The sequence below is a fragment of the Ranitomeya variabilis genome, chromosome 2 (assembly GCF_051348905.1).
Source record: "Ranitomeya variabilis isolate aRanVar5 chromosome 2, aRanVar5.hap1, whole genome shotgun sequence".
In the NCBI taxonomy this organism is placed as follows: Eukaryota; Metazoa; Chordata; class Amphibia; order Anura; family Dendrobatidae; genus Ranitomeya; species Ranitomeya variabilis.
The window spans coordinates 635,313,728-635,340,844 of NC_135233.1; the positions used below are offsets into that span (position 1 = coordinate 635,313,728).

Sequence of the window (27,117 nt, forward strand, 5' to 3'; positions counted from 1 at the left end):
AGGCGGGGGCGGAGTTGTGGCCGCGCATGCGCGGTCGGAAATGGCAGACACGTCGCACAAAAAAAGTTACATGTAGCGTTTTTTTGTGCTGACGGTCCGCCAAAGCACGACGCATCCGTTGCACGACGGATGCGACGTGTGGCAATCCGTCGCAATGTGTCGCTAATGCAAGTCAATGGAGAAAAAACGCATCCTGCAAGCACTTTTGCAGGATGCGTTTTTTCTCCAACGACGCATTGCGACGGAAGCCAAAAAACGCTAGTATGAAAGTAGCCTAACCCTAACCCTAAATTTAGCCCCAACCCTAACCCTAAATTTAGCCCCAACCCTAACCCTAATTTTAGCCCCAACTTGTCTCTCCTGCCGGCCGGCAGATGGCAGCAGATGGCGGGCGCACTGCGCATGCGACCGCCATTTTCTTTACCAAGGAAGAGGCCGGCCGGCAAGAGGAGACGCAGGAGGACCCAGGGACACCGGGTGAGTATGATAGGGTCCCCGAATCCCCCTATTTCTCTGTCCTCTGATGTGCGATCACATCAGAGGACAGAGAATTACAGATCGCTTTTTTTTTGCGGTCGCCGGTAAACAGTTAATTACTGGCGATCGCAAAACAGGGGTCGGTAAAAACCGACCCCGATCATGTTCTTTGGGGTCTCGGCTACCCCCGGCAGCCGAGACCCCAAAGATCTTCCGGGTGCCGGGCGCACTGCGCATGCGCCCGCCATTTTTTCCCGGAAAAAAGATGGCGGCGCCCATCGGGAGCCACGAGGAGCACCGGGGGAGATAGGTGAGTATTGGGGGGCTATTGGGGGCCATCGGGGACACTATTTCTCTGTCCTCCGATGTGCGATCACATCGGAGGACAGAGAAATTAAATGGCAAATCGCGGTTTTTTTTGTTGCGACCGCCGGTAAACGGTTAATTACCGGCGATCGCAACTCGGGGGTCGGTAAAAACCCCCTGAATCCTGTTCTCTGGGGTCTCGGCTACCCTCGGCAACCGAGATCCCAGAGAAAATCCGACTCTGGGGGACGCTATTCACTTTTTCCACAGCGCCGTTCGGCGCTGTGGTTTATGTACCCTTAGCGGCCGCCGTTAAAAGGCGTATCGGCGGTCGTTAAGGGGTTAACTATGGTTCAACACTGGCAACCTGTGTTCTCCAAGAGTCTATCCTTCCAGTCCAGTAGCTCAAAGTAAATGCCTTCACCTCTGAATTTGTTTCATTTTTTCCGATGTGAGTTCAGTTCCACTCTCAGTGAGACCGTGTTTCTCTTTTTTTTTTCTCTTTTCAATTTTTGCTATTCTATAAACAAAAATAAGGCTAAATATGTAAAATATCAATTTGTATTTCTCTAATTTTTTATCTTGTCATGTGAAATTCCTGATGAGCCTGAACTCTGACACTGGGTGTTATCTGATCCATTGGGCGTCGCTTGCAAATGCTGACGTGTACTTAAACCCTGTATACCTCTATGACTCTTGTACAATATTTGTGGTATGTCCTGATGAAGGGGTCACCTGAACCCTGAAACACGGAGAATAAACCACGTTGAAACCTCTACAATTTTTGGAAATCTTCTTGCGGCAGCGTGGGGATGATCCTTTTTTCCTACCTAAGTGTGTATTGTAGATTGAATGCATACTGAACCAGCATGGCTACCACAGCATCTTGCAGCGGCATGCTATTCCATCCGGTTTGCGTTTAGTTGGACCATCATTTCTTTTTCAACAGGGCAATGACCGCAAACACACCTCCAGGCTGTGTAAGGGCTATTTGACCAAGAAGGAGAGTGATGGGGTGCTACGCCAGATGACCTGGCCTCCACAGTCACCAGACCTGAACCCAATCGAGATGGTTTGGGGTGAGATGGACCGCAGAGTGAAGGCAAAAGGGTCAACAAGTGCTAAGCATCTCTGGGAACTCCTTCAAGATTGTTAGAAGACCATTCCCGGTGACTACCTCTTGAAGCTCATCAAGAAAATGCCAAGAGTGTGCAAAGCAGTCATCAAAGCAAAAGGTGGCTACTTTGAAGAACCTAGAATATAAAACATAATTTCAGTTGTTTCACAATTTTTTGTTAAGTATAAAATTCCACATGTGTTAATTCATAGTTTTGATGCCTTCAGTGTCAATGTACAATTTTCATAGTCATGAAAATACAGAAAAATCTTTAAATGAGGTGTGTCCAAACTTTTGGTCTGTACTGTATGTCAAGGATACACAGCAGTCTTAGTGTTTCTTATGTGATGTACACAGCAGCCTCAGTGTAACCTATATGATGTATATGCATCACTCTCAGTGTATCCTATGTGATGTAAAAACAGTAGTCTCACTGCAACCCATGCGATGTACACAGAAGTCTCAGTGTATCCTATTTGATATATACCCAGCAGTCTCAGTGTCTTCTATGTGATTTATACACAGCAGTCTCTGTGTATTTTATGTCATGTACAGACAACAGCCTTGGTGTCGACCATGTGATTTATATACAGACGTCTCAGTGTATCCTATGTAAAGTATACAGCAGTCTCAGTGTTCCCTATGTGATGTACAGTTAGGTCCATATATATTTGGACAGAGACATTTTTCTAATTTTGGTTATAGACATTACCACAATGAATTTTAAACAAAACAATTCAGATGCAGTTGAAGTTCAGACTTTCAGCTTTCATTTGAGGGTATCCACATTAAAATTGGATGAAGGGTTTAGGAGTTTCAGCTCCTTAACATGTGCCACCCTGTTTTTAAAGGGACCAAAAGTAATTGGACAGATTCAATAATTTTAAATAAAATGTTCATTTCTAGTACTTGGTTGAAAACCCTTTGTTGGCAATGATTGCCTGAAGTCTTGAACTCATGGACATCACCAGACGCTGTGTTTCCTCCTTTTTGATGCTCTGCCAGGCCTTCACTGCGGTGGTCTTCAGTTGCTGTTTGTTTGTGGGCCTTTCTATCTGAAGTTTAGTCTTTAACAAGTGAAACGCATGCTCATTTGGGTTGACTGACTTGGCCATTCAAGAATATTCCACTTATTTGCTTTAATAAACTCCTGGGTTGCTTTGTCTTTATGTTTCGGGTCATTGTCCATCTGTAGTATGAAACGACGACCAATCAGTTTGGCTGCATTTGGCTGGATCTGAGCACACAGTATGGCTCTGGATACCTCAGAATTCATTCGGCTGCTTCTGTCCTGTGTCACATCATCAATAAACACTAGTGACCCAGTGCCACTGGCAGCCATGCATGCCCAAGCCATCACACTGCCTCCGCCGTGTTTTACAGATGATGTGGTATGCTTTGGATCATGAGCTGTACCACGCCTTCGCCATACTTTTCTCTTTCCATCATTCTGGTAGAGGTTGATCTTGGTTTCATCTGTCCAAAGAATGTTCTTCCTGAACTGTGCTGGCTTTTTTAGATGTTTTTTTAGCAAAGTCCAGTCTAGCCTTTTTATTCTTGATGCTTATGAGTGGCTCGCACCGTGCAGTGAACCCTCTGTATTTACTTTCATGCAGTCTTCTCTTCATGGTAGATTTGGATATTGATACGCCGACCTCCTGGAGAGTGTTGTTCACTTGGTTGGCTGTTGTGACTGGATTTCTCCTCACCATGGAGATTATTCTGCGATCATCCACCACTGTTGTCTTCCGTGGGCGCCCAGGTCTTTTTGCATTGATGAGATCACCAGTGCTTTCTTTCTTTCTCGGGATGTACCAAACTGTAGATTTTGCCACTCCTAATATTGTAGCAATTTCTCAGATGTTTTTTTTCTGTTTTCGCAGCTTAAGGATGGCTTGTTTCACCTGCATGGAGAGCTCCTTTGACCGCATGTTTACTTCACAGCAAAACCTTCCAAATGCAAGCACCAAACCTCAAATCAACTCCAGGCCTTTTATCTGCTTAATTGAGAATGACATAATGAAGGGATTGCCCACACCGGTCCATGAAATAGCCTTGGAGCCAATTGTCCAATTACTATTGGTCCCTTTAAAAACAGGGTGGCACATGTTAAGGAGCTGAAACTCCTAAACCCTTCATCCAATTTTAATGTGGATACCCTCAAATGAAAGCTGAAAGTCTGAACTTCAACTGCATCTGAATTGTTTTGTTTAAAATTCATTGTGGTAATGTCTATAACCAAAATTAGAAAAATGTTGTCTCTGTCCAAATATATATGGACCAAACGGTATATACAGCAGTCTTGGCGTCTCCTATGTGGTGTGTATACTGCAGACCCCACCACTGCTTGAGGTTTATAAATATAACTTGAGCAGTAATTAATTTCCCACTGGAAAGGCAGTTGCGATTATCAAAACCATCACTACCACCTGACATCACAGGCACTCCGAAGAGAAGCAGCTCCACAGAGTGGTCCTTGGCAGAAGCCCTGGTATCTCAGCTAGCCAGGAGTGACTACTTAGGTCCTGGCCACAGCGGCTACGTACTGCGGTAATTGGCCCCATACACAGTATCAGCCACCAGCAGGGTAGATGGAAACAGCATATAGTGTTATTCCCTCCATTCCCTGCGTCTAGCTCCATTTTTATTAACCCCTTGTGCACCAAATCAGTATGGACCAAAGAAAAACTAAATCCACACGTCCCATCCTCAGGGCTCCTGTTTAGGTGCTGCATGCTGGGGGATGGTGCTGGGTGCACTTGCAGCAAGTCCTAGTCTTCCCTTCCAGCCCACGACCCGTCAGCTCTGGCCGCTCCATATAGTGAAGGGGTGGGAAATACACAGAACCGAGACGCAGCAGCGCAACAGCCCGCATCCAGCAGACACGCCAGGTCCCGTGGTGTGCCGAGCAGCCACGCACACACCCTCCTGCTCACCAAACGTCGCAGTGAATGGAGCAGTTAGTGCGCATGCTCTGGAAATGGTCTCTTCTCTCTCCATCCTTCCCAGACCCGCCCTTCTTCTCGGTGCCGTTAGTCGGCGATTGTCTGTGACAGCAGCCTACATCTCGATGGTACGAGGCGGTGATTTATGGACACAGCAGGTTGCTCACTTAACCACTTAGGTCCCGGAGAGGTGAGGACTCGCGCTGCGGGCGGTGGGTGCACATTGGCGGCCTTGATAAGAGTTTGGGGTCTGTGCCCGGACGGATCTCGCCGTCACCGCAGCCTTTGTGTAGCTCTGCGCTCGGATGCGTGATCGTGGCAGCGATCTGACTTCTACCAGACGGCTGAGCAAAGCAGAGCTGCCCTTCATCCCCTGGACAGGGCTGTGCAGTTAGCTGGTCATGGTGCCTGGCATGGAGGCTGTGGAGCCATATGATACATGGCAGGCCTATGCATTATGGATGGCAGCTGACCTAGTGCCTATGATGCCATCACACAAAGCACAGCACACCTATTCCATTTTGGTTTGTAAAAAAAAAAAAGTGCTACAACATTTTCATTAACGAGCGCTCTCCCCAAAATGGGTACTGGCCGTGTCCTCTTCTGGTGTGGCTCTCCCCAAAATGGGTACTGGCCATGTCCTCTTCTGGTGTGGCTCTCCCCAAAATGGGTACTGGCCATGTCCTCTTCTGGTGTGGCTCTCCCAATAACGAGTACTGGCCGTGTCCTCTTCTGGTGTGGCTCTCCCAATAACGAGTACTGGCCGTGTCCTCTTCTGGTGTGGCTCTCCCAATAACGAGTACTGGCCGTGTCCTCTTCTGGTGTGGCTCTCCCAATAACGAGTACTGGCCGTGTCCTCTTCTGGTGTGGCTCTCCCCATTATGAGTACTGGCCGTGTCCTCTTCTGGTGTGGCTCTCCCCATAATGAGTACTGGCAGTGTCCTCTTCTGGTGTGGCTCTCCCCATTATGAGTACTGGCAGTGTCCTCTTCTGGTGTGGCTCTCCCCATTATGAGTACTGGCCATGTCCTCTTCTGGTGTGGCTCTCCCAATAACGAGTACTGGCCGTGTCCTCTTCTGGTGTGGCTCTCCCAATAACGAGTACTGGCCGTGTCCTCTTCTGGTGTGGCTCTCCCAATAACGAGTACTGGCCGTGTCCTCTTCTGGTGTGGCTCTCCCCATTATGAGTACTGGCCGTGTCCTCTTCTGGTGTGGCTCTCCCCATAATGAGTACTGGCAGTGTCCTCTTCTGGTGTGGCTCTCCCCATTATGAGTACTGGCAGTGTCCTCTTCTGGTGTGGCTCTCCCCATTATGAGTACTGGCCGTGTCCTCTTCTGGTGTGGCTCTCCCCATTATGAGTACTGGCCGTGTCCTCTTCTGGTGTGGCTCTCCCCATAATGAGTACTGGCAGTGTCCTCTTCTGGTGTGGCTCTCCCCATTATGAGTACTGGCCGTGTCCTCTTGTGGTGTGGCTCTTCCCATATTGAGTACTGGCCGTGTCCTCTTCTGGTGTGGCTCTCCCCATAATGAGTACTGGGTGTGTCTTCTAGTTTGGCTCTCCCCATAATGAGTACTGGCCGTGTCCTCTTCTAGTGTGGCTCTCCACATAATGAGTACTGGCCGTGTCCTCTTCTAGTGTGGCTCTCCCCATAATGAGTACTGGCCGTGTCTTCTTCTAGTTTGGCTCTCCCCATAATGAGTACTGGCCGTGTCCTCTTCTGGTGTGGCTCTCCCCATAATGAGTACTGGCTGTGTCCTCTTCTAGTGTGGCTCTCCCAATAACGAGTACTGGCAGTGTCCTCTTCTGGTGTGGCTCTCCCCATTATGAGTACTGGCCGTGTCCTCTTCTAGTGTGGCTCTCCCAATAACGAGTACTGGCAGTGTCCTCTTCTGGTGTGGCTCTCCCAATAACGAGTACTGGCCGTGTCCTCTTCTGGTGTGGCTCTCCCCATTATGAGTACTGGCCGTGTCCTCTTCTGGTGTGGCTCTCCCCATTATGAGTACTGGCCGTGTCCTCTTCTGGTGTGGCTCTCCCCATAATGAGTACTGGCCGTGTCCTCTTCTGGTGTGGCTCTCCCCATAATGAGTACTGGCCGTGTCCTCTTCTGGTGTGGCTCTCCCCATAATGAGTACTGGCCGTGTCTTCTAGTTTGGCTCTCCCCATAATGAGTACTGGCCGTGTCCTCTTCTAGTGTGGCTCTCCCCATAATGAGTACTGGCCGTGTCCTCTTCTAGTGTGGCTCTCCCCATAATGAGTACTGGCCGTGTCCTCTTCTAGTGTGGCTCTCCCAATAACAAGTACTGGCCGTGTCCTCTTCTGGTGTGGCTCTCCCCATTATGAGTGCTGTCCGTGTCCTCTTCTGGTGTCTCTCTCCCCATTATGAGTACTGGCCGTGTCCTCTTCTGGTGTCTCTCTCCCCATTATGAGTACTGGCCGTGTCCTCTTCTGGTGTGGCTCTTCCCATAATGAGTACTGGCCGTGTCCTCTTCTAGTGTGGCTCCCCCAATAACGAGTACTGGCCGTGTCCTCTTCTGGTGTGGCTCTCCCCATTATGAGTACTGGCCGTGTCCTCCTCTGGTGTCTCTCTCCCCATTATGATTGCTGGCCGTGTCCTCTTCTGGTGTGGCTCTCTCCATAATGAGTACTGGCCGTGTCCTCTTCTTGTGAGGCTCTCCCCATTATGAGTACTGGCCGTGTCCTCCTCTGGTGTCTCTCTCCCCATTATGATTGCTGGCCGTGTCCTCTTCTGGTGTGGCTCTCCCCATAATGAGTACTGGCCGTGTCCTCTTCTGGTGTCTCCCCATAATGAGTACTGGCCGTATCCTCTTCTGGTGTGCTCTCCCCATTATGAGTACTGGCCGTGTCCTCTTATGGTGTCTCTCTCCCAAAAATGAGTATTGGCCGTGTCCTCTTCTGGTGCCTCTCTCCCCAAAATGAGTACTGGCCATGTCCTCTTCTAGTGTGGCTCTCCCCATAATGAGTACTTGCCGTGTCCCCTTCTAGTGTGGCTCTCCCCATCATGAGTACTGGCCGTGCCCTCTTCTGGTCTGGCTCTCCCCAAAATGAGTACTGGCTGTGCTCTCTTCTGGTGTCTCTCTCCCCATAATGAGAAGTGCCCTCTTCTGCTGTCTCTCTCACCATAATGAGTACTGGCCGTGCCCTCTTGTGGTGTGGCTCTCCCCATAATGAGAACTGGTTGTGTCCTCTTCTGGTGTGGCTCTCCTCATAAAGAGTACTGGTCATGCCTTCTTCTGGTTTGGCTCTCCCCATTATGAGTACTGGCTGTGCCCTCTTCTGGTGTGACTCTCCCCATAGCGAGTACTGGCCGTGTCCTCTTCTGGTGTGGCTCTAGTCATAATGAGTATTGGCCGTGTCCTCTTCTCGTGTGGCTCTAGTCATAGTGAGTTCTGGCCGTGGCCTCTTCTGGTATTGCTCTCCTTATAATGAGTACTGATCGTGCCCTCTTCTGGTGTGTCTCTCCCCATAATGAGTATTGGCCGTGCCCTCTTTTGATGAGGCTCTCCCCATAATCAGTACTGGCCCTGTCCTCTTCTGGTGTGGGTCTCTTCATAATGAGTACTGGCAGTGTCCTCTTCTAGTGTGGCTCTCATAATGAGTACTGGCCGAGTCCTCATCTGGTATGGCTCTCCCCATAATGAGTACTGGCCGTGCAATCTTCTGGTGTGGCTTTTCCTACAATGAGTACTGGCCGTGTCCTCTTCTGGTGTGGGTCTCTTCATAATGAGTACTGGTTGTGTCCTTTTCTGGTGTGGGTCTCCCCATTATGAGTACTGTCCTTGTCCTCTTCTGGTATGGCTCTCATAATGAGTACTGGCAGTGTCCTCTTCTAGTGTGGCTCTCCTCTTAATCAGTACTGGTCGTGTCCTCTTCTGGTATGGCTCTCATAATGAGTACTGGTTGTGTCCTCTTCTAGCGTGGCTCTCATAATGAGTATTGGTCGTGTCCTCTTCTGGTGTGGCTCTCCCCATAATGAGTACTGGCTTTGCCCTCTTCTGGTGTCTCTCTCCCCAAAATGAGTACTGATCGTGCCATCTTCTGGTGAGGCTCTCCCCACAATGAGTACTGACGTGTCCTCTTCTAGTGTGGCTCTCCTCATAATGAGTACTGGTCATGTCCCCTTCTGGTATGGCTCTCATAATGAGTACTGGCCATTTTCTCTTCTAGTGTGGCTCTCATAATGAGTATTGGTCGTGTCCTTTTCTGGTGTGGCTGTCCCCATAATGAGTACTGGCCGTGCTTTCTTTTGATATGACTCTCCCCATAATGAGTACTGGCCGTGTCCTCTTCTGGTGTGACTCTCCTCATAATCAGTACTGGGAGTGTCCTCTTCTGGTGTGGCTCTCCACATATTGTGTACTGGCAGTGTCCTCTTCTAGTGTAACTCTCCTCATAAAGAGTACTTACCGTGTCCTCATCTGGTGTGGCTCTCCCCATAATGAGTACTGGCTGTGCCTCTTCTGGTGTGGCTTTCCCTAAAATGAGTACTGGCCATGTCCTCTTCTAGTGTGGCTCTCCCCATTATGAGTACTGGCCGTGTCCTCTTCTGGTGTCTTTCTCCCCATAAAGAATATTGGCCGTGTCCTCCTCTGGTGTGGCGCTCCTCATAATGAGTACTGTTTGTCTCCACTTTTCGTGTGTCTCTCCCCATAATGAGTATTGGTCGTGTCCTCTTCTGGTGTGGCTCTCCCCATTATGAGTACTGTCCGTGTCCTCTGCCGGTGTGGCTGTACCTATAATGAGTACTAGCCGTGTCCTCTTCTAGTTTGGCACTCCCCATAGTGAGTTCTGATCGTGTCCTCTTCTGGTGTCTCTCTCCCCATGAAGAGTACTGGCCATGTCCTCTTCTAGTTTGGCTCTTCCCATAATGAGTTCTGATCGTTTCCTTTTCTGGTGTAGCTCTCCCCATAATGAGCACTGGCCGGGACCTCTTCTGGTGCTGGGACGGCTGTGCTCCCCATGGATTGCACATGGGTCATCTTCCACTTTATTTAGTGTCCTGGGCTGCCGATTCTTATTCGGAGAGTCACAGGTCCTTGCCGCATTTCCCACAACCGGTGCACTACCCCTACCGTTCTGCACTTGGCACATAACTTTTAGGGATGTCGTTTGTATAAGTTTATGTTTTCTGACTTGAACATGTGTGTTTGTTTGTTTTTCTACCCTGTAAAGGAGTAATCTCGTTTTGGGATATGCCATAAATCTTCTTTAGATGTGGGTTCAACCTCTGAAGAACTGGGTCTTGTCCTGTACTATTGGGAATGGAGAGGTGGCGATGCATATGTGCAGCCTCTACAGTCACATGTATAGGGGTTTCACAAATTGCAGAGCACCTGTGACTGCGTAGCGTGAAGATCACAAATGTAACACAGCTTAAGAGATGGCTAATGGTTGGGGTTCTGCAGCTGGCTTACTGCAATTACACCACCTTAACCTAAAGTAATTACAACTGGCTGTGCCCTATTTGTGACCAAAAGGTGTTTGGGTACATAGTCATTTGCAGGGCTAGTTGTATTGCATGTGAACAGCTGTACTTATCTGAGCACCAAGGGTGGCAGGCTGGGACTATGGGCAGGCTCTCTCTGCCAAGACCTGGTTTGAAGTTAAAGGGAATCTGTCACCCCCTGGGGCATTTTTACCTATTAATATGGGCATATAGGTAATAGAATGGTTGAAATAGTCCTATCTGTATGCCCATTTGTGCGGACTTAATGTGCAGAAATCATCTTTTATTTGTTTATGGTAATTAGTTCTTCCAGGCTCCAGGGTGTGCGGTGTCTTGAAGAAAACTCTGCCTCCGGTCTTAGCTTGGGTACCACCCACCTTCCATCAGTGTCACAGTGCCCTGTGACAAGTATCGCTGGCCCCGGAATCCCGCACCTGTGCCCTGCTATGGGCATTGACTTTATTGTTTTTCTGCGCAGGTGTCGGCGAGTCAATGCTAATGATCAATGTAAATCAAAATTAATATCTCATGTAAGTCTCGATTTGGAATAATACTCAAAATCAAAGTGAAAAATAAAATTACAGGCTGATATGTCAGTGGAAATGCCTCAAGACAAGGAAATGATGTTCAGTAGTGTAAATGCTTTCACCCCTGGAGATACAGTATCATGAGGCGGTGTGTACAAAACATAGAAGGTGCTCAGGTGATCCAGCTCAAGAGCAGTGAAGCCAATGCCCATACCACGGCGGAAAAGTATGTAAAACCGCGCTATTGCAGGGCACAGGCGCGTGATTTCGGGGCCAGCAATACTCGTCACAGGGAACTGTTGATGCTGATGGTAGACCGGAGGTAGAGTTTTCTTCCAAGCACCGCACGCCCTGGTGCCTGGAAGAACTCATTAGCATAAACTAATAAAAGACCATTTCTGCACATCAGGACCGCAGATAAGTGCATACAGTTAGGACTATTTCAACCATTCTGTTGCCTGTATGCCCATATTAAGGCTATGTTTACACTTTGCGGGTTTTGCAGCGGATCCGCAGCGGATTTGACACTGCAGATCCGCAGCAATTTTCCATGCAGGGTAAAGTACAATGTTACCCTATGGAAAACAAAACCCGCTGTGCACATGCTGCGGATTTCCGCGGAAAAAGCCGCGTGGCTTTTCTGCGTAAAAAAAGAAGGAGCATGTCACTTCTTGGTGCAGAATCGCAGCGATTCTGCACCCATAGGAATGCATTGATCCGCTAACTTCCCGCATGGGGCTGTGCCCACGTTGCGGGAAGTTAAGCGGATAATGTGCCGATGGTACCCGGGGTGGAGGAGAGGAGACTCTCCTCCAGGCCCTGGGAACCATATTTTGGTGTAAAAAAAAGAATTAAAATAAAAAATTATACTATACTCACCTCTCAGCGCTGCCCGCGGCGTCCGGTCTCAGTTGCTGTGCCGAACAGGACCTGTGGTGACGTCGCGGTCACATGACTGTGATGACGCCGCGGTCACATGACCGTGACGTCACGAAGGTCCTTGTCGGCACAGCCGCTTGCAGTGCCGAGGAGATCGCGACGTCAGAGGGTGAGTATAACCGATTTTTATTATTTTTTACATTACTATTGATGCTGCATATTGCTGCATATGCAGCATCAATAGTACAGGAGTAATCCCGCAGCGGAAACCGCGGAACAAACCGCGATAAATCTGCAGGGATAACCGCAGCGGTTTTGCCCTGCAGATTTATCAATTCCGCTGCGGGATTAACCCGCAGAGGAACCCGCAAAGTGTGAACGTGGCCTAAGTGGTAATAACGTCTCAGGGGGTGACAGATCCCTTTTTAAAGGGTTCCCCAGGAATGACTTGTTCTACTCTAGACTTGCTGAAGTTTCAGGCAACATGAATCAGACCCTGGATGCGCCATTGCAGCTGAGAATGTCTTCCTCTAAACCTGTCCACAACATTTCAGAGGAAGCATAGCGTCCAATTAATGAAGGTGTTTTCATCAGAGATCTGGCATAATACGCCTTCAAATGTCCCCAGTTTTGGCGGGACAGGGCATGGCAAAGCTCTCTGAATAAATTTCTGAAAAGTTGTGGGGTACTCCAATCACTTACTGCACACACCAGTTTTTAGGTGCGGCTAATAAACGTACGTGCACCTCTTGAATTCGGAGTGTCTTACCCCGGTATGCCCTTCATTTAGACTGACGGGCACAATACCAGTCTTGTTGAGTTGCCGTTCGGTGACTATAGACCTGTCTAGTCCACTGCTGCACTTGGCTTTTTTGTGTTGGCCCAGCTAATGTCTACTTACAGCCCTCTCACTATATACATGCATGCGAGGGCGAGTGTTATGATCCTTAGTGGCTGAGGATCACGAATAGACCAGCAAGTGAATAAACTAAGGACAAGCTCTAGGGAGATGGTAACTGGACTGATCGCAAATCTGAACCTATGCAACACAACCAGAGGTAGCCGGTGAACGTGCCTAAAAATTTCCTAGACGTCTCGAGCCAGCCTGAGGAACTAGCTACCCCTAAAGAGAAAGAGAGACCTCGCTTGCCTCCAGAGAAATAATCCCCAAAGATATAGAAGCCCCCAACAAATATTAACGGTGAAGTAAGAAGAAGGCACATACGTAGGGATGAAATCAGATTCAGCAAAAGAGGCCCACTAGTACTAGAAAGCAGAAAATAGAGCAGGGGTCTATGCGATCAATAAAAAACCCTTACAAAATATCCATCCTGAGATTTCAAGAACCCACGCACCAACTAATGGTGTGTGGGGAGAAACTCAGTCCACTAGAGCATCCAGCAAACGAGGGAATCACATTTTCGCAAGCTGGACAAGACAACATGATAAACACTGCTGATCAAAAAATGAGCAAACAAAACTTAGCTTGTCCTGGATGGACTGGGAGCAAGGTAGTCAGAAGGAATCTGAGTAGCACTGATTACATCGACAGCCGGCAACAAGTGGAAGTAAAACAGAGCTATATAGGAACCTCCCAGAGGATAACGAACCAGCTGATAGCCAGAGACCAGCAGGATAACAAACAAAGCCACCAGGGGGAGCCCAAAGCAAAAGTCACACCATACCACCAGTGACCACAAGAGGGAGCCCGAAAACAGAGTTCACAACAGGAGAGCTGTCCTGTTGTGAAATTGGATTCTGGGCTCCCCCGGTGGCCACTTGTGGAATTAACTTGTGTGCATCATCCCCTCTGTTCACCTGCTCCTATCAGGATGTGGGAGTCGCTATATAACCTTGCTCCTCTGTCAGTTTCATGCCGGTCATCAATGTAATCAGAAGCCTTTCTGTGCATGTTCCTGCTACCAGACAACTCCCAGCTAAGTTGGACTTTTGTCCTTGTGTGTTTTTGCATTTTGTTCCTGTTCACAGCTGCTGTTTCGTTACTGTGTCTGGAAAGCTCTTGTGATCGGAAATTGCCACTCTGGTGTTATGAGTTAATGCTAGAGTCTTAAAGTAATTTCTGGATGGTGTTTTGATAGGGTTTTCTGCTGACCATGAAAGTGCCCTTTCTGTCTTCCTGCTATCTAGTAAGCGGACCTCGATTTTGCTAAACCTATTTTCATACTACGTTTGTCATTTCATCTAAAATCACCGCCAATATATGTGGGGGCCTCTGTCTGCCTTTTGGGGAAATTTCTCTAGAGGTGAGCCAGGACTGTCTTTTCCTCTGCTAGGATTAGGTAGTTCTCCGGCTGGCGCTGGGCATCTAGGGATAAAAAACGTAGGCATGCTACCCGGCCACTTCTAGTTGTGCGGCAGGTTTAGTTCATGGTCAGTATAGTTTCCATCTTCCAAGAGCTAGTTCTCATATATGCTGGGCTATGTTCTCTCGCCATTGAGAATCATGACACTGTCCATTGACTGATGCTGACTGGGGAGAACTCAGCCTGTGACAGCGCCAAACTTGTCACATATGGGCGGCCTCCGACTTTTCAAAGTTAGTTTTCTTCTTTGAAATGCCAGAATGTTTCAGAGTGAAAGCTGGCTGCAATCGCACAGCCAGGCTCTGATCCATGCTGCTTCAGGCTCTGGCATCTTCAGTCCAATTACAGGTTCCCTTCAACAATACAAAATACTCTGTCGTTCATCACTGCTCCATCGGTATCTCTTCTCTGTGGCCCCTGATTTGTGTTAGCAGGATGTAGCATTGGTGGCACAAATTCAGCAGTCGTCTCATGATGACTACAACATGACTGGGGAGGGCAGTGACTGGCTGCAGCATTCATGTGCTGTAATGGAGATACCAAAGCGGGAGAAGAGAGCCAGCGCTGGATGAGGGTAAAGCATGTGTCACGGGCCAAATACGGACTGTAATTCACCGATCAGCCGGCTCTCCTGACCTGTGCTTGACAACTCCATGTATTAGACTGTCGGGATCACTCACAACATGACGTCTGTCTCATTTTGTATTTTTTTATTATCATAAGAGTAAAAAAGAGTAATTCCTGGAAAGTTACAACTCCTGAAATGTGGCGACATTAAGGCCTCTTTCAGACTTCCGTCTTTTCTCTCCCATCGAAATCCGTCGTGTTTTGAAAAAGCAGGATCCTGCAAATTTTTCTGCAGGATCCTGTTTTTTCCCATAGACTTGTATTAGCGACGGATTGTGTCGGATGGCCATCCGTTTCATCCGTCGTGCACTGGATCCGTCGGAAAATATCGGTCCGTCATGCTGAGAAAACGTTCAGAGGAACGTTTTTTCTGCACGTCGGAAAATCGCTCAGCGACGGGTCCTGCGGTGTCCGTCGTCAGCTATAATGGAAGCCTGTGGACGCAGGATCCGTCGCTGACCGTGAAACACAGGAATCCAGCGACGTATCCCGTTTTTCCACTCTGAGCATTCTCTCTCTCTCAAATTTCTCCGTTGAAATTCAGGCAACAACTCAAACAACGCATTTGTCCTCATAGATTGTAAGCTTGCGAGCAGGGCCCTCATTCCTACTGGTATCTGTTTTGAACTGTGATTTCTGTTATGCTGTAATGTCTATTGTCTGTATAAGTCCCCTCTATAAGTTGTAAAGCGCTGCGGAATATGTTGGCGCTATATAAATAAAATTATTATTATTATTATTATTATTTGTCAAAACACTGGATGCGTTACACACGTTGGTCACTATTTTCACGACGTCCGTCGATACGTCACAAGAACACATTACGACGCCCACCAGCAGACGAAAATGTGAAAGAGGCCTAAAGCATGTTTTTTTTTTTAAAGTGTTGGTGTAATTTTAATTTTATAAATCAACTAGCTGTACTACCCGGCTTCGCCCGGGTTAATAACTGCTGTTAGCAAAATAGAATGTGTTAACAAATATTTATTCTGCACACAAAATCGCAAAACAAATACCGTATTTTCTGCTGTATAAGACGACTGGGCATATAAGACGACCCCCAGCTTTTCCATATAAAATATGGAATTTGGGATATACTCGCCGTATAAGACGGGGGTCATCTTATACGCCCAGTGCGGTGCGTATGGTTCCCAGGGTCTGGAGGAGAGGAGACTCTCCTTCAGGCCCTGGGATCCATATTCATGTAAAAAATAAAGAATAAAAATAAAAAATATGTATATACTCACCCTCCGACGGCCCCTGGCTCTCAGCGGTGCAAGCGGCAGCCTCGGTTCCTAAGAATGCATTGAGCGTAGGACCTGCGATGCGGTCGCGTGACCGCGACGTCATCGCAGGTCCTACGCTCAATGCATTCTTAGGAAAGGAGGCTGCCGCTTGCACCGCTGAGAGCCAGGGACCGTCGGAGGGTGAGTATATACATATTTTTTATTTTTATTCTTTATTTTTTACATGAATATGGATCCCAGGGCCTGAAGGAGAGTCTCCTCTCCTTCAGAACCTGGGAACCATCCAGGATCTCTCCCTGCACACGCCGTACCCGGCGTATAAGATGACCCCCGACTTTTGAGACGATTTTCAGGGGTTAAAAAGTCGTCTTATATGCCGGAAAATACGGTAGATAGAAATGTAATTATTAAAAGGCAAAAACTAAGCTAATAGAAGCATTTCACAACATATATTTCAACACCAGAGATATTCCACACAGCTTTAACTAAATTGGCCAAGTAATGTTAAGTAATCTTCCACTACTTATTCGAGAGCCTTTTGATAAACGACATTCTTAGTTTTTCCTTTCGGTGCAAAGACGAACAGAATTTTGGCTGTTCCAACTCTTGAACAGGCCACATAAAGTTGACCATGACAAAAGCACGGAGATTGTAAATCGATTCCAACTACTTTCAAGGACTGTCCTTGAGCCTTGTCGATGGACATAGCAAATGCCAGTCGAACAGGAAACTGGAGGCGTTTAAAATCAAAAGGCAAATCAGATGGAATGAGAGGAATTGTTGGAATGAAAACATATTCTCCTGTGGCACATCCTGTCAAAATGGTTGCCTCAATTACATGTGGAAACAGGTTCTTAATCAAGAGTCTTGTTCCATTACACAGCTTTGGTGGATCCAAATTTCTCAATAGCAGAATAGGTGCTCCAGGTTTTAGAAAGAGGTGTGAGAAGGAAGTCCTTGTGGCTCCTAGGCATTGAGGAACTCAGTTGGATAAAATAATGCTTGAGCAGGGTCAATTACTGTATCCACTGACTTGTAGGTTGTGCACACACCTGGAAGGAGATTTAGAATTTGAAGATTGATCTTGTTGGGAGCTAGAATAGCCGTTTCACACAGCCAGCCAGAATTTTTGAAATGGAGTTGAATGTTTGGAAAAACCTTTGCTTTCAACTCCTCAATGGAAGTCACAATGCAACAAAAGTTGCTTGGGAAGGTGATCTGTCCAGTGGTTGAGCCAATTGAGTGGTAAACTTGTCCTTGAACTTTAAATGTCGGCATAAATCCTGTTGTAAACATTTCTTTTATTGCACCAAATGATGTCATTTGGAAGCAGGAGCTGTACTTCCTGATGTTATCCAAGAAATGCTTTGATATTGTACTGGTACCTGTCATCAGAGACTTTAGGGGATCTGGTGGTGACAGGAGAGGTGGAAGTTTTATCTTGCCATTTGCACAGCATAAACCTGGCGGTTCATCTTTCCATTTCAGGGCACTGCAGTACATGCAGACCACATCCATTTTTCCTATCTGAACTTTAGGATTATGCTGATAGTTTATGTCTGACTGGTAACAAAAGGCAGCATGTTTAAAATCTCCAACCATTTCCGGTGCCCTGGTGGAAGAAATAGCAATTCTCTTAGTGGCAAGTCGGCCTTCTCTCTGCTGATATGACTCATTGGCCCTTGAGGAAGCAGCTCTTCTCTTATCTGCAAGCCTCACTTCCCTCTGCTCAGAAAGTTCATTGGCCCTTGAGGAAGCAGCTCTTGTTTTCATGTCTGCAAGCCTCGCTTCCCTCTCCTCAGAAAGTTCATTGGCTCTTGAGGAAGCAGCTTCTGTTCTCATGCGTGTCAGCCTTGTTTCTCGGTCTTCACATTTTTCATTGGCCCGTAATGCAGCTTTTCTTTTCGCATCACCTGACATTCGTGCCATGGAATTCCTTTTCTTATGAGACATTATTGTGGTAAAAATAGTCTAACTGGCAGTTTCTATATCCTCTCACATACAGGTAATGTGACTGACATCAGCCTTTCCACCAACACACCCTAACTGACATGCTATTACCTAACACAAGCTTTGTAATACTGAGAATGTCCTTTGTTGCCTATATTAACCAATCAGAGCTCGGATTAATTAACTGTAGCAAAATAGAAGCTGAGCTGTGATTGGTTGCTATTGGCCAGGGTGGATAAAAATCAATGTTTTTTTAAAAAAATCAAAAAAATCGGATTTTTTTTATTTAAATCGGATTTTTTTGATTTAAATCGGATTTTTTTCAATAAACTGCTTTTTGAGGAAAATATTTTACCATCCAAAGGTTCTTCCATCATGAGATAAAGCTGAGTTGTTTAACTCAGTAGAATAAAGGCTGTATATGTGTAACATTCACAATGCCATGCTCTTCCAGAGGTTTCTGTAGGATGCTGACTATCCAACAAGTTTGGGCATGTCAACTGAATGGAAAAAGAAACTAAACCAAAAGTGAAACCAAGCTAGAAGTGTGGAATTAAAGGGGCAGTATGAACAAAATGTGGAGGCTATTAATAGTTTATACAATTAAGACATGCTGCTTTTAAACACCTACCTATTGCCATATAGTAAAACAAAAAAGATTTTTACTTACTTTGGGGTCCCCCCCTCACCCTGGCGTTAGATCGTTGCCCCTAGTTTCGTCCGTGTAACTATGGGCGCACATGCGCACTGCTCTCACTTCTCATTTTAATCGTGATTTATATTAAAAAAAACCTTTTGATTTAAATCAGTGATTTAAATCATGATTAAAATCGGCGTGATTTAAATCAATCCACCCTGCTATTGGCAGCCTGATAAATCCCCAGCCAACAGGAAGCCCTCCCCCTGGCAGTATATATTAGCTCACACATATACGTAATAGACTGGTCATGTGACTGACAGCTGCCGTATTTCTTATATGGTACATTTGTTGCTCTTGTAGTTTGTCTGCTTATTAATCAGATTTTTATTTTTTGAAGGATAATACCAGACTTGTGTGTGTTTTAGGGCTAGTTTCATGTGTCAAGTTGTGTGTGTTGAGTTGCGTGTGGCGACATGCATGTAGCGACTTTTGTGAGATGAGTTTTGTGTGGCGACTTACATGTAGCAACTTTTTGTGTGTCGAGTTGCATGTGACAGGTTAGTGTAGCAAGTTGTGTGCAGCAAGTTTTGCGCATGGCGAGTTTTGTGCGTGGTGAGTTTTATGTGTGGTGCGTTTTGAGTATGTGCAAGTTTTGTGTGAGGCAACTTTTGCATGTGTTGCAACTTTTGTGCATGTGGCAATTTTTCCACGTGTTCAAGTTTTGCGTGTGACGAGTTTTCCATGAGGTGAGTTTTGCACGGGTGTCGAGTTTTGCGTGAGCCTAGTTTTGCATGTGGCGAATTTTGCGCGTGGCGAGTTTTGAGTGGCGTCTTTTGTGTTTTGACTTTTATGTGGTGAGGTTGGAGTATGTGTGGTGAAATGTGTGCTGAGGGTGGTATATGTGTTCAAGCACGTGGTAGTGTGTGGTGCATTTTGTGTGTGTGTTCATATCCCCGTGTGTGGTGAGTATCTCATGTCAGGGCCCCACCTTAGCAACTGTACGGTATATACTCTTTGGCGCCATCACTCTCATTCTTTAAGTCCCCCTTGTTCACATCTGGCAGCTGTCAATTTGCCTCCAACGCTTTTCCTTTCACTTTTTCCCCATTATGTAGATAGGGGCAAAATTGTTTGGTGAATTGGAACGTGCGGGGTTAAAATTTCGCCTCACAACATAGCCTATGACGCTCTCGGGGTCCAGACGTGTGACTGTGCAAAATTTTGTGGTTGTAGCTTCGACGGTGCAGATGCCTATCCCGGACACACACATACACACACACACACACACACACACACACACACACACACACACACACACACACACACACACACACACACACACACCATAAATTGCCAACTTTGTTATTTTCATCAGAGAAATCTGCTTCTTCCTAAGCCAGGATTGATCAGTCATTATCAAAATTCCCAATTCTGAGGTAAGATGTGTGTTCATTGAAGACAGATGTTCCCATTACTGAGACAGAGGAGATAGGAGTTACTACTGATGGGACTCTATGGAGATATTAAGGAGAGGAGGAAGAGGATCTCTGTCTCTAGGGCTTCCCTCCTCCTTCTCTTCCAAATAGACTCTTATCAGTAGCAGCTGCCATCTCCTATCTCAGTAATGGGAAAGTCTGTCTTCTCTGAATACACATTTTACCTCAAAATTGACAATTTTGAGATTGAATGATCATTCCTGGCGGAAGCAGATGCATATTCTTCTGACAAGATATTTTACAAAGTTACTTATCTTCATGTGTATTATTGATTTATGAAATAAAAATCAACATAACGGTTACTTTTTAACCCCTACACAACATATGATGTATTATTGCGCCATATGTCGTGTCTTGCCTTCCCCTTTAATGCGGGCTTCAGCGCTGAGCCTGCAACTTTTCCATCATATGACAGTTGATTTCATCAGCTGACATGTGCCCCTAAGAGCCGGGGGTGGAATCGCGATCCACTCGAGGCTGTTAAACTGTTAAATGCCGCTGTCAATCTATGACAGCGACATTTAACATGATCGCGCCGGAGGTGCATCACTAGCTCTGCCCATCGGCGCTCGTGTCACTTGACCGGAAGAAACCCCTGTGGTTATCATTGCCGATGTACTATGAGTTTCGCCAAGTGGCAGGTGTTCAAAGAAGATGATCAATTTTGCTACACATGCTATGTATGGCCCTGTGTGTGATCAATTCAAGAATCATCTGTGTATGATCAATTCTGCAGCACTGCTATGTGTAGCACAAGCGATCGGATGATTGCAGCTTCTAGTCTCCTATGGAGATTATTGAAGCAAGTATAAAGTAGAAAAAAAAGTTTTTAAAAATATTTAAAAAATTAAAAAAATATCTAAAAGTTCGAATCACCCCCTTTTTGCCCCATTCAAAATAAAACAATAAAAAATTATTCAAAAATACACATATTTGGTATAGCTGCATTCAGAATCACCCGATCTATCAAAATATTAAAATAATTAATCCGATCGGTAAACTATATACCGTATATACTCGAGTATAAGCCGAGATTTTCAGCCCAAATTTTGGGGCTGAAAGTGCCCCCTCGGCTTATACTCGAGTCACGGTCGGCGGGTGAGGGGGAGAGGGCGCTGAGGCATACTTACCTAGTCCCGGCGATCCTGACGCTCCCCCTGCCCGTCCCACGGTCTCCGGGTGCAGCAGCCTCTTCCTCTGTCAGCGGTCACGTGGGACCGCTCATTAGAGAAATGAATAGGCTGCTCCACCTCCCATAGGGGCGGAGCCGCATAATTCATTTCTCTAATCAGCGGTGACGGTGACCGCTGATAGAGGAAGAGGCTGCGGCACCGAAGACCAGCTGTCCGGGGGAAGGAGCGGGACGCCGGGAGCAGGTAAGTATCGCATATTCACCTGTCCTCGTTCCACACGCCGGGCGCTGTCTCCATCTTCCCGGCGTCTTTCCGCACTGACTGTGCAGGTCAGAGGGCGCGATGACGCATATAGTGTGCGCGCCGCCCTCTGCCTGATCAGTCAGTGCGGAGAGACGCCGGGAAGATGGCGCCGAGGAGCTGCAAGCAAGAGAGGTGAGTATGTGTTTTATTATTTTTATTGCAGCAGCACAGCTATGGGGCAATAATGGACGGTGCAGAGCACTATATGGCACAGCTATGGGGCAATAATGGTGCAGAGCACTGTATGGCACAGCTATGGGGCAATGGTGCAGAGCACTATATGGCACAGCTATGGGGCAATAATGAACGGTGCAGAGCACTATATGGCACAGCTATGGGGCAATAATGGTGCAGAGCACTGTATGGCACAGCTATGGGGCAATAATGGTGCAGAGCACTGTATGGCACAGCTATGGGGCAATAATGATGCAGAGCACTATATGGCACAGCTATGGGGCAATAATGGTGCAGAGCACTATATGGCACAGCTATGGGGCAATAATGGTGCAGAGCACTGTATGGCACAGCTATGGGGCAATAATGGTGCAGAGCACTATATGGCACAGCTATGGGGCAATAATGGACGGTGCAGAGCACTGTATGGCACAGCTATGGGGCAATAATGGTGCAGAGCACTGTATGGCACAGCTATGGGGCAATAATGGTGCAGAGCACTATATGGCACAGCTATGGGGCAATAATGGTGCAGAGCACTATATGGCACAGCTATGGGGCAATAATGGTGCAGAGCACTATATGACACAGCTATGGGGCAATAATGGTGCAGAGCACGGTATGGCACAGCTATGGGGCAATAATGAATGGTGCAGAGCACTGTATGGCACAGCTATGGGGCAATAATGGTGCAGAGCACTATATGGCACAGCTATGGGGCAATAATGGTGCAGAGCACTATATGGCACAGCTATGGGGCAATAATGGTGCAGAGCACTATATGGCACAGCTATGGGGCAATAATGGTGCAGAGCACTGTATGGCACAGCTATGGGGCAATAATGGACGGTGCAGAGCACTGTATGGCACAGCTATGGGGCAATAATGGTGCAGAGCACTATATGGCACAGCTATGGGGCAATAATGGACGGTGCAGAGCACTGTATGGCACAGCTATGGGGCAATAATGGTGCAGAGCACTATATGGCACAGCTATGGGGCAATAATGGACGGTGCAGAGCACTGTATGGCACAGCTATGGGGCAATAATGGTGCAGAGCACTATATGGCACAGCTATGGGGCAATAATGGTGCAGAGCACTGTATGGCACAGCTATGGGGCAATAATGGTGCAGAGCACTGTATGGCACAGCTATGGGGCAATAATGGTGCAGAGCACTGTATGGCACAGCTATGGGGCAATAATGGACGGTGCAGAGCACTGTATGGCACAGCTATGGGGCAATAATGGTGCAGAGCACTGTATGGCACAGCTATGGGGCAATAATGAATGGTGCAGAGCACTATATGGCACAGCTATGGGGCAATAATGAATGGTGCAGAGCACTATATGGCACAGCTATGGGGCAATAATGGTGCAGAGCACTATATGGCACAGCTATGGGACAATAATGGTGCAGAGCACTATATGGCACAGCTATGGGGCAATTATGAACGGTGCAGAGCACTATATGGCACAACTATGGGGCCATAATGAACGGTATGGAGCATCTATTTTTATTTTTGAAATTCACCGGTAGCTGCTGCATTTTCCACCCTAGGCTTATACTCGAGTCAATAAGTTTTCCCAGTTTTTTGTGGCAAAATTAGGGGGGTCGGCTTATACTCGGGTCGGCTTATACTCGAGTATATACGGTAATTAGAAAGAAAATTAAAAAACGGCAGAATTACATTTTTTGATTGCCGCAACATTGCAATAAATTGCAATAACAGGCGATCAAAAAATCGTATCTACCCCACAATGGTATTGAAGAAAACGTCAGCTCGGCCTGCAAAAAATAAGTCCTCACTCTGCCCCAGTTCCCAAGAAATGTAGACTCTATGGGTCTCGGAAAATGGCGCCATTTTGTTTTTAAACAAATTTTTTTCAGCACTCAAGTAAAAAAGAACCTAGACATGTTTGGTGTCTATGAACTTGTAATGACCTGGAGAATCATAATGGCAGGTCAGTTTTAGCATTTAGTGAACATGGTAAAAAAACGAAAATTGTGGAATTGTACTTTTTTATTTATTTTGCAATTTCACTGCACTTTTTTCTTGTTTTCTAGTACACTATATGGTAAAATCACAGGTGTAGTTCAAAAGTACAACTAGTCAAGCAAAAAAAAGAATTCGGCCAAACACGGCCATATAGACGGAAAAATAAAAAAGTTATGGCTCTGGGAAGAAGGGGAGCGATAAACAAAACCGAAAAAAGGAAAAGTGGTCCGGGGGTTAAGGGGTATTCTTTAGTTTACAAGTTCTTCACTATCCATGGAATAGGGGATAATTTCCCAGTCACTAGGAGCCAGACTGCTGGGATCCTCACTAATCCCGAGAATCAGTGCTCTGAAGAGCCCAGTTTCAATGGAGCCTTGGTCGATCATATGCACTTACATTTTATTAATTCGTAATGGGATCTCCAGAAATAGCTGGTCTTTAGCACTTGCATGAAAATGAATGGAGCAGCAGTGCGCATGATCACGCTGGGTTCTTCAGAGCTATGGTTCCCCGTTGATGGGGATCCCACCATTTGAACACCCAGTGATCGATTAGTTGTTGACTATCTATGACTTTTAAACATGAGAATACAACTGTACCAGATGAAAACCACATTATTTTGCAAAAAGCAAGACCTTAAATGTGTTTGCCATACAAGGACAAATTTTCGGGAGGCAACAGTCCTTACATTGTGTAATATACACAGTGTTAGGATTTGACACTGCTTCAGTTCTTTGTCGCATGACCACAGGTATGCAATTTCCATGCTTTGTCACATGCCAACTATCTTCTCAAATCTCAAAGGACTGCATGTTCCATAGTGAGATTAAAATAATAATAAAAAAGTTTAAAACTGTCCCCAGAAAAATAAAACCAGCTGAGAATGCTCCCTCTGTACCCTATCGCCATTTTCCTCCACAACCCCATAACACGATCCTGGGCCGATGAATGCTATGCAATCTTGAGGAAAAACAATGGTCTCCAGGCTTGTCATCTGTGGAAGCCTCTTATGCTTTCCTAAGGAGCACTACCATCAAAGTTTTTACCCTCTTAATGTATTGCAGTCATCATATTATATAGCACATTGTACTTAACAATTGCTCATTTTTCCTTTCTACCCAGTAAATTCTTCTCTTTTCTCTGTGCTATGTAGAAACTTAATTTACTATATTTTGCAATAAAGTATATAGTATTTAAATAATGAAAAAAAAAATTCTAATAACCCCTTTAAAAAATAAAGACAAAAAAAAGTAAAATAAATATATTCGGTATCACAACATCCTTAAAAGTTCGATCTACTCTCAATCAGCATGCCAGACCAAAAACAAGCTCTCCTACAGCTCCATCGACAGAAAAATAAAAAAGTTATGAGTTTCAGAAAATGGGGACAAACCACAAAATTCCTTTCCGCAAGGTGTCCCCTGATTGCTTCTGAGGATGTACCATGAAGGGCACTATGTATCTCGTTTGGCACTTTTCCTAAAATTTAAAAGGGTTGTGCAATAGTGAACAACCCTTTCTTAGGCCTCTTTCACACATCCTTGTGTCCGGTACTTGTGGTGACAGTTTTCACACGTACCGGAGACACTGACACACCTAGACCCATTCAAATGAATGGGTCTGTGCACATGTCAGTGTGTTTCCATGGACTGTGTGTCCATGTGCCCCACACTTGGACATGTACATTTTTTACCTTCAGCACGGACGGCAAAATATCCCGCACATGGAGAACACACATTGATGTCCTCCATGGACACGCATCAGGGAAGAAGCACTACAGTAAGTGCTGTTCCCCGGCGGCAGGTTCTGAAGACTGCTGTGCCGGCGATCGGCGTCAGCAGGGGAGAATGATGAGTTATATTAAAGTCAGAATGTAGACAGCAGGTGGGGGGCTTTTGGGACTCCTACTCCCATCATCCGACACCTGCTGCCCCTAAAAACCGTGACAGCAGGAGTAGATGATCGGGGTATTCCTCAGCCGCCACCTGTGATATAACAAAATAAATGAATGAAAAACCTGACCTGGGTTTCCCCCTATTTTCTTGAACCGACCCTTAGCTATCAGCTTCAGAAAGGTTGGTTCTCAAGAATAGAGGGGTCCCCATGCTGTTTTTTTAATAAAAAAAAAAAAAAGCGGCGTGGGGTCCCCCCATTTTTGACAACCAGCCTTGCTAAAGCTCTCATCTGGGGCTGGTATTCTCAGGCTGGTAAGGGGCCATTGATATAGGCCCCCCAGCCTAAAAACAGCCCGCAGATGCCCAGAAAAGGCGCATCTATTAGATGTGTCTTTCTGGCGCTTTGCCCGGCTCTTCCCATTTGACCTGTAGCGGTGGCAAGTGGGGTTAATATTTGTGGGGTTGATTCACCTTTATATTGTCAGGTGACATCAAGCCCACGGCTTAGTAATGGAAAGGTGTCTATCCTATAGTTATATATTAAATAAAGACACAGCCAGAATAAAATCCTTTAAATGAAAAAATGACAAGGACTCCTTTAATATTCTCAATTAAACCATACTTACGACCTTGCCTAATTCCTCCGAAGCCCTCGATCTCCTGTAATAAGAGTAAAATAAAAAAGCAACAATATACCATATCTGTCCGTCGTTTTGTCCCATGCTGTAATCCATGTCTTGGCGATAATTACCGTATATACTTGTGTATAAGCCGAGATTTTCAGCCCATTTTTTTGCGCTGAAAATGCCCACCCTTGGCTTATACACAAGTCATTTTGCCGAAAGCCAGCAGGGGATAGGAGGGGTGGAGCAGCGGCAGGAGCCGGCGGCTATAACATTATACAATATGCACGCGTCTCCACTCCCATAGGCGTGGAGCGCATATTCATTACCTTAATGAGCGGTACCATGTGACCACTCAGCACAGGAAGCGCTGCCACATCGGGACGATGGAGATGCAGGGACGTGCAGCGACGGCGGGAGGAAGCTGAGTATAAAGGGGGGGCGGGGAGGACGGGGGGCCGAGCCATGCATACAAGGATGGGATGGGAGGAGCCGAGTCATGCATACAAGATGGGAGGGGGGGAGCCTTGCATACAACGAGGGGAGGGGGGGGGAGCCTTGCATACAACAAAGGCAGCCACACAGAGCAGGACAGGACGGGGGGAGCCACACAGAGCAGGACAGGACGGGGGGAGCCACACAGAGCAGGACAGGACGGGGGGAGCCACACAGAGCAGGACAGGACGGGGGAGCCACACATAGCAGGACAGGGATGAGGGGACAATGCATACCCTGCTTATACTTGAGTCAATAAGCTTACCCAGTTTCCGTGGCAAAATTAGGTGCCTCGTCTTATACTTAGGTCGGCTTATATTCGAGTATATACGGTAATTTTCAACCTGGATGGTACCAAGATGTGACCGTCCAGGCTGAGTACACTGGGGAATGATATGCTGCGAGCGCAGGAATTGTGCTAGTGTGGCTACTATCTTCCTATGCGTCACATTTGCAGCGGGTTATAACACCTTATACTAACCATTGCGCTCAC

At 46.6% G+C, this 27,117-nt stretch overlaps 1 protein-coding gene across 6 annotated transcripts in view; it reads left to right on the plus strand.

Annotated features, from left to right (window-relative positions):
* The first annotated feature begins 4,863 nt into the window (after window positions 1-4,863).
* Window positions 4,864-27,117, plus strand: part of CEP170 (centrosomal protein 170) — a 208,777-nt gene continuing 186,523 nt past the window's right edge. For 5 of the 6 annotated variants that reach the window (XM_077289089.1, XM_077289093.1, XM_077289088.1 and 2 more), the window contains exon 1: window positions 4,902-5,035. The gene's annotated coding sequence lies outside the window, so the exon portion shown is untranslated. Of the gene's footprint in view, window positions 5,036-27,117 lie in introns of all 6 variants that reach the window. The other variant, XM_077289094.1, reaches the window with a different exon arrangement.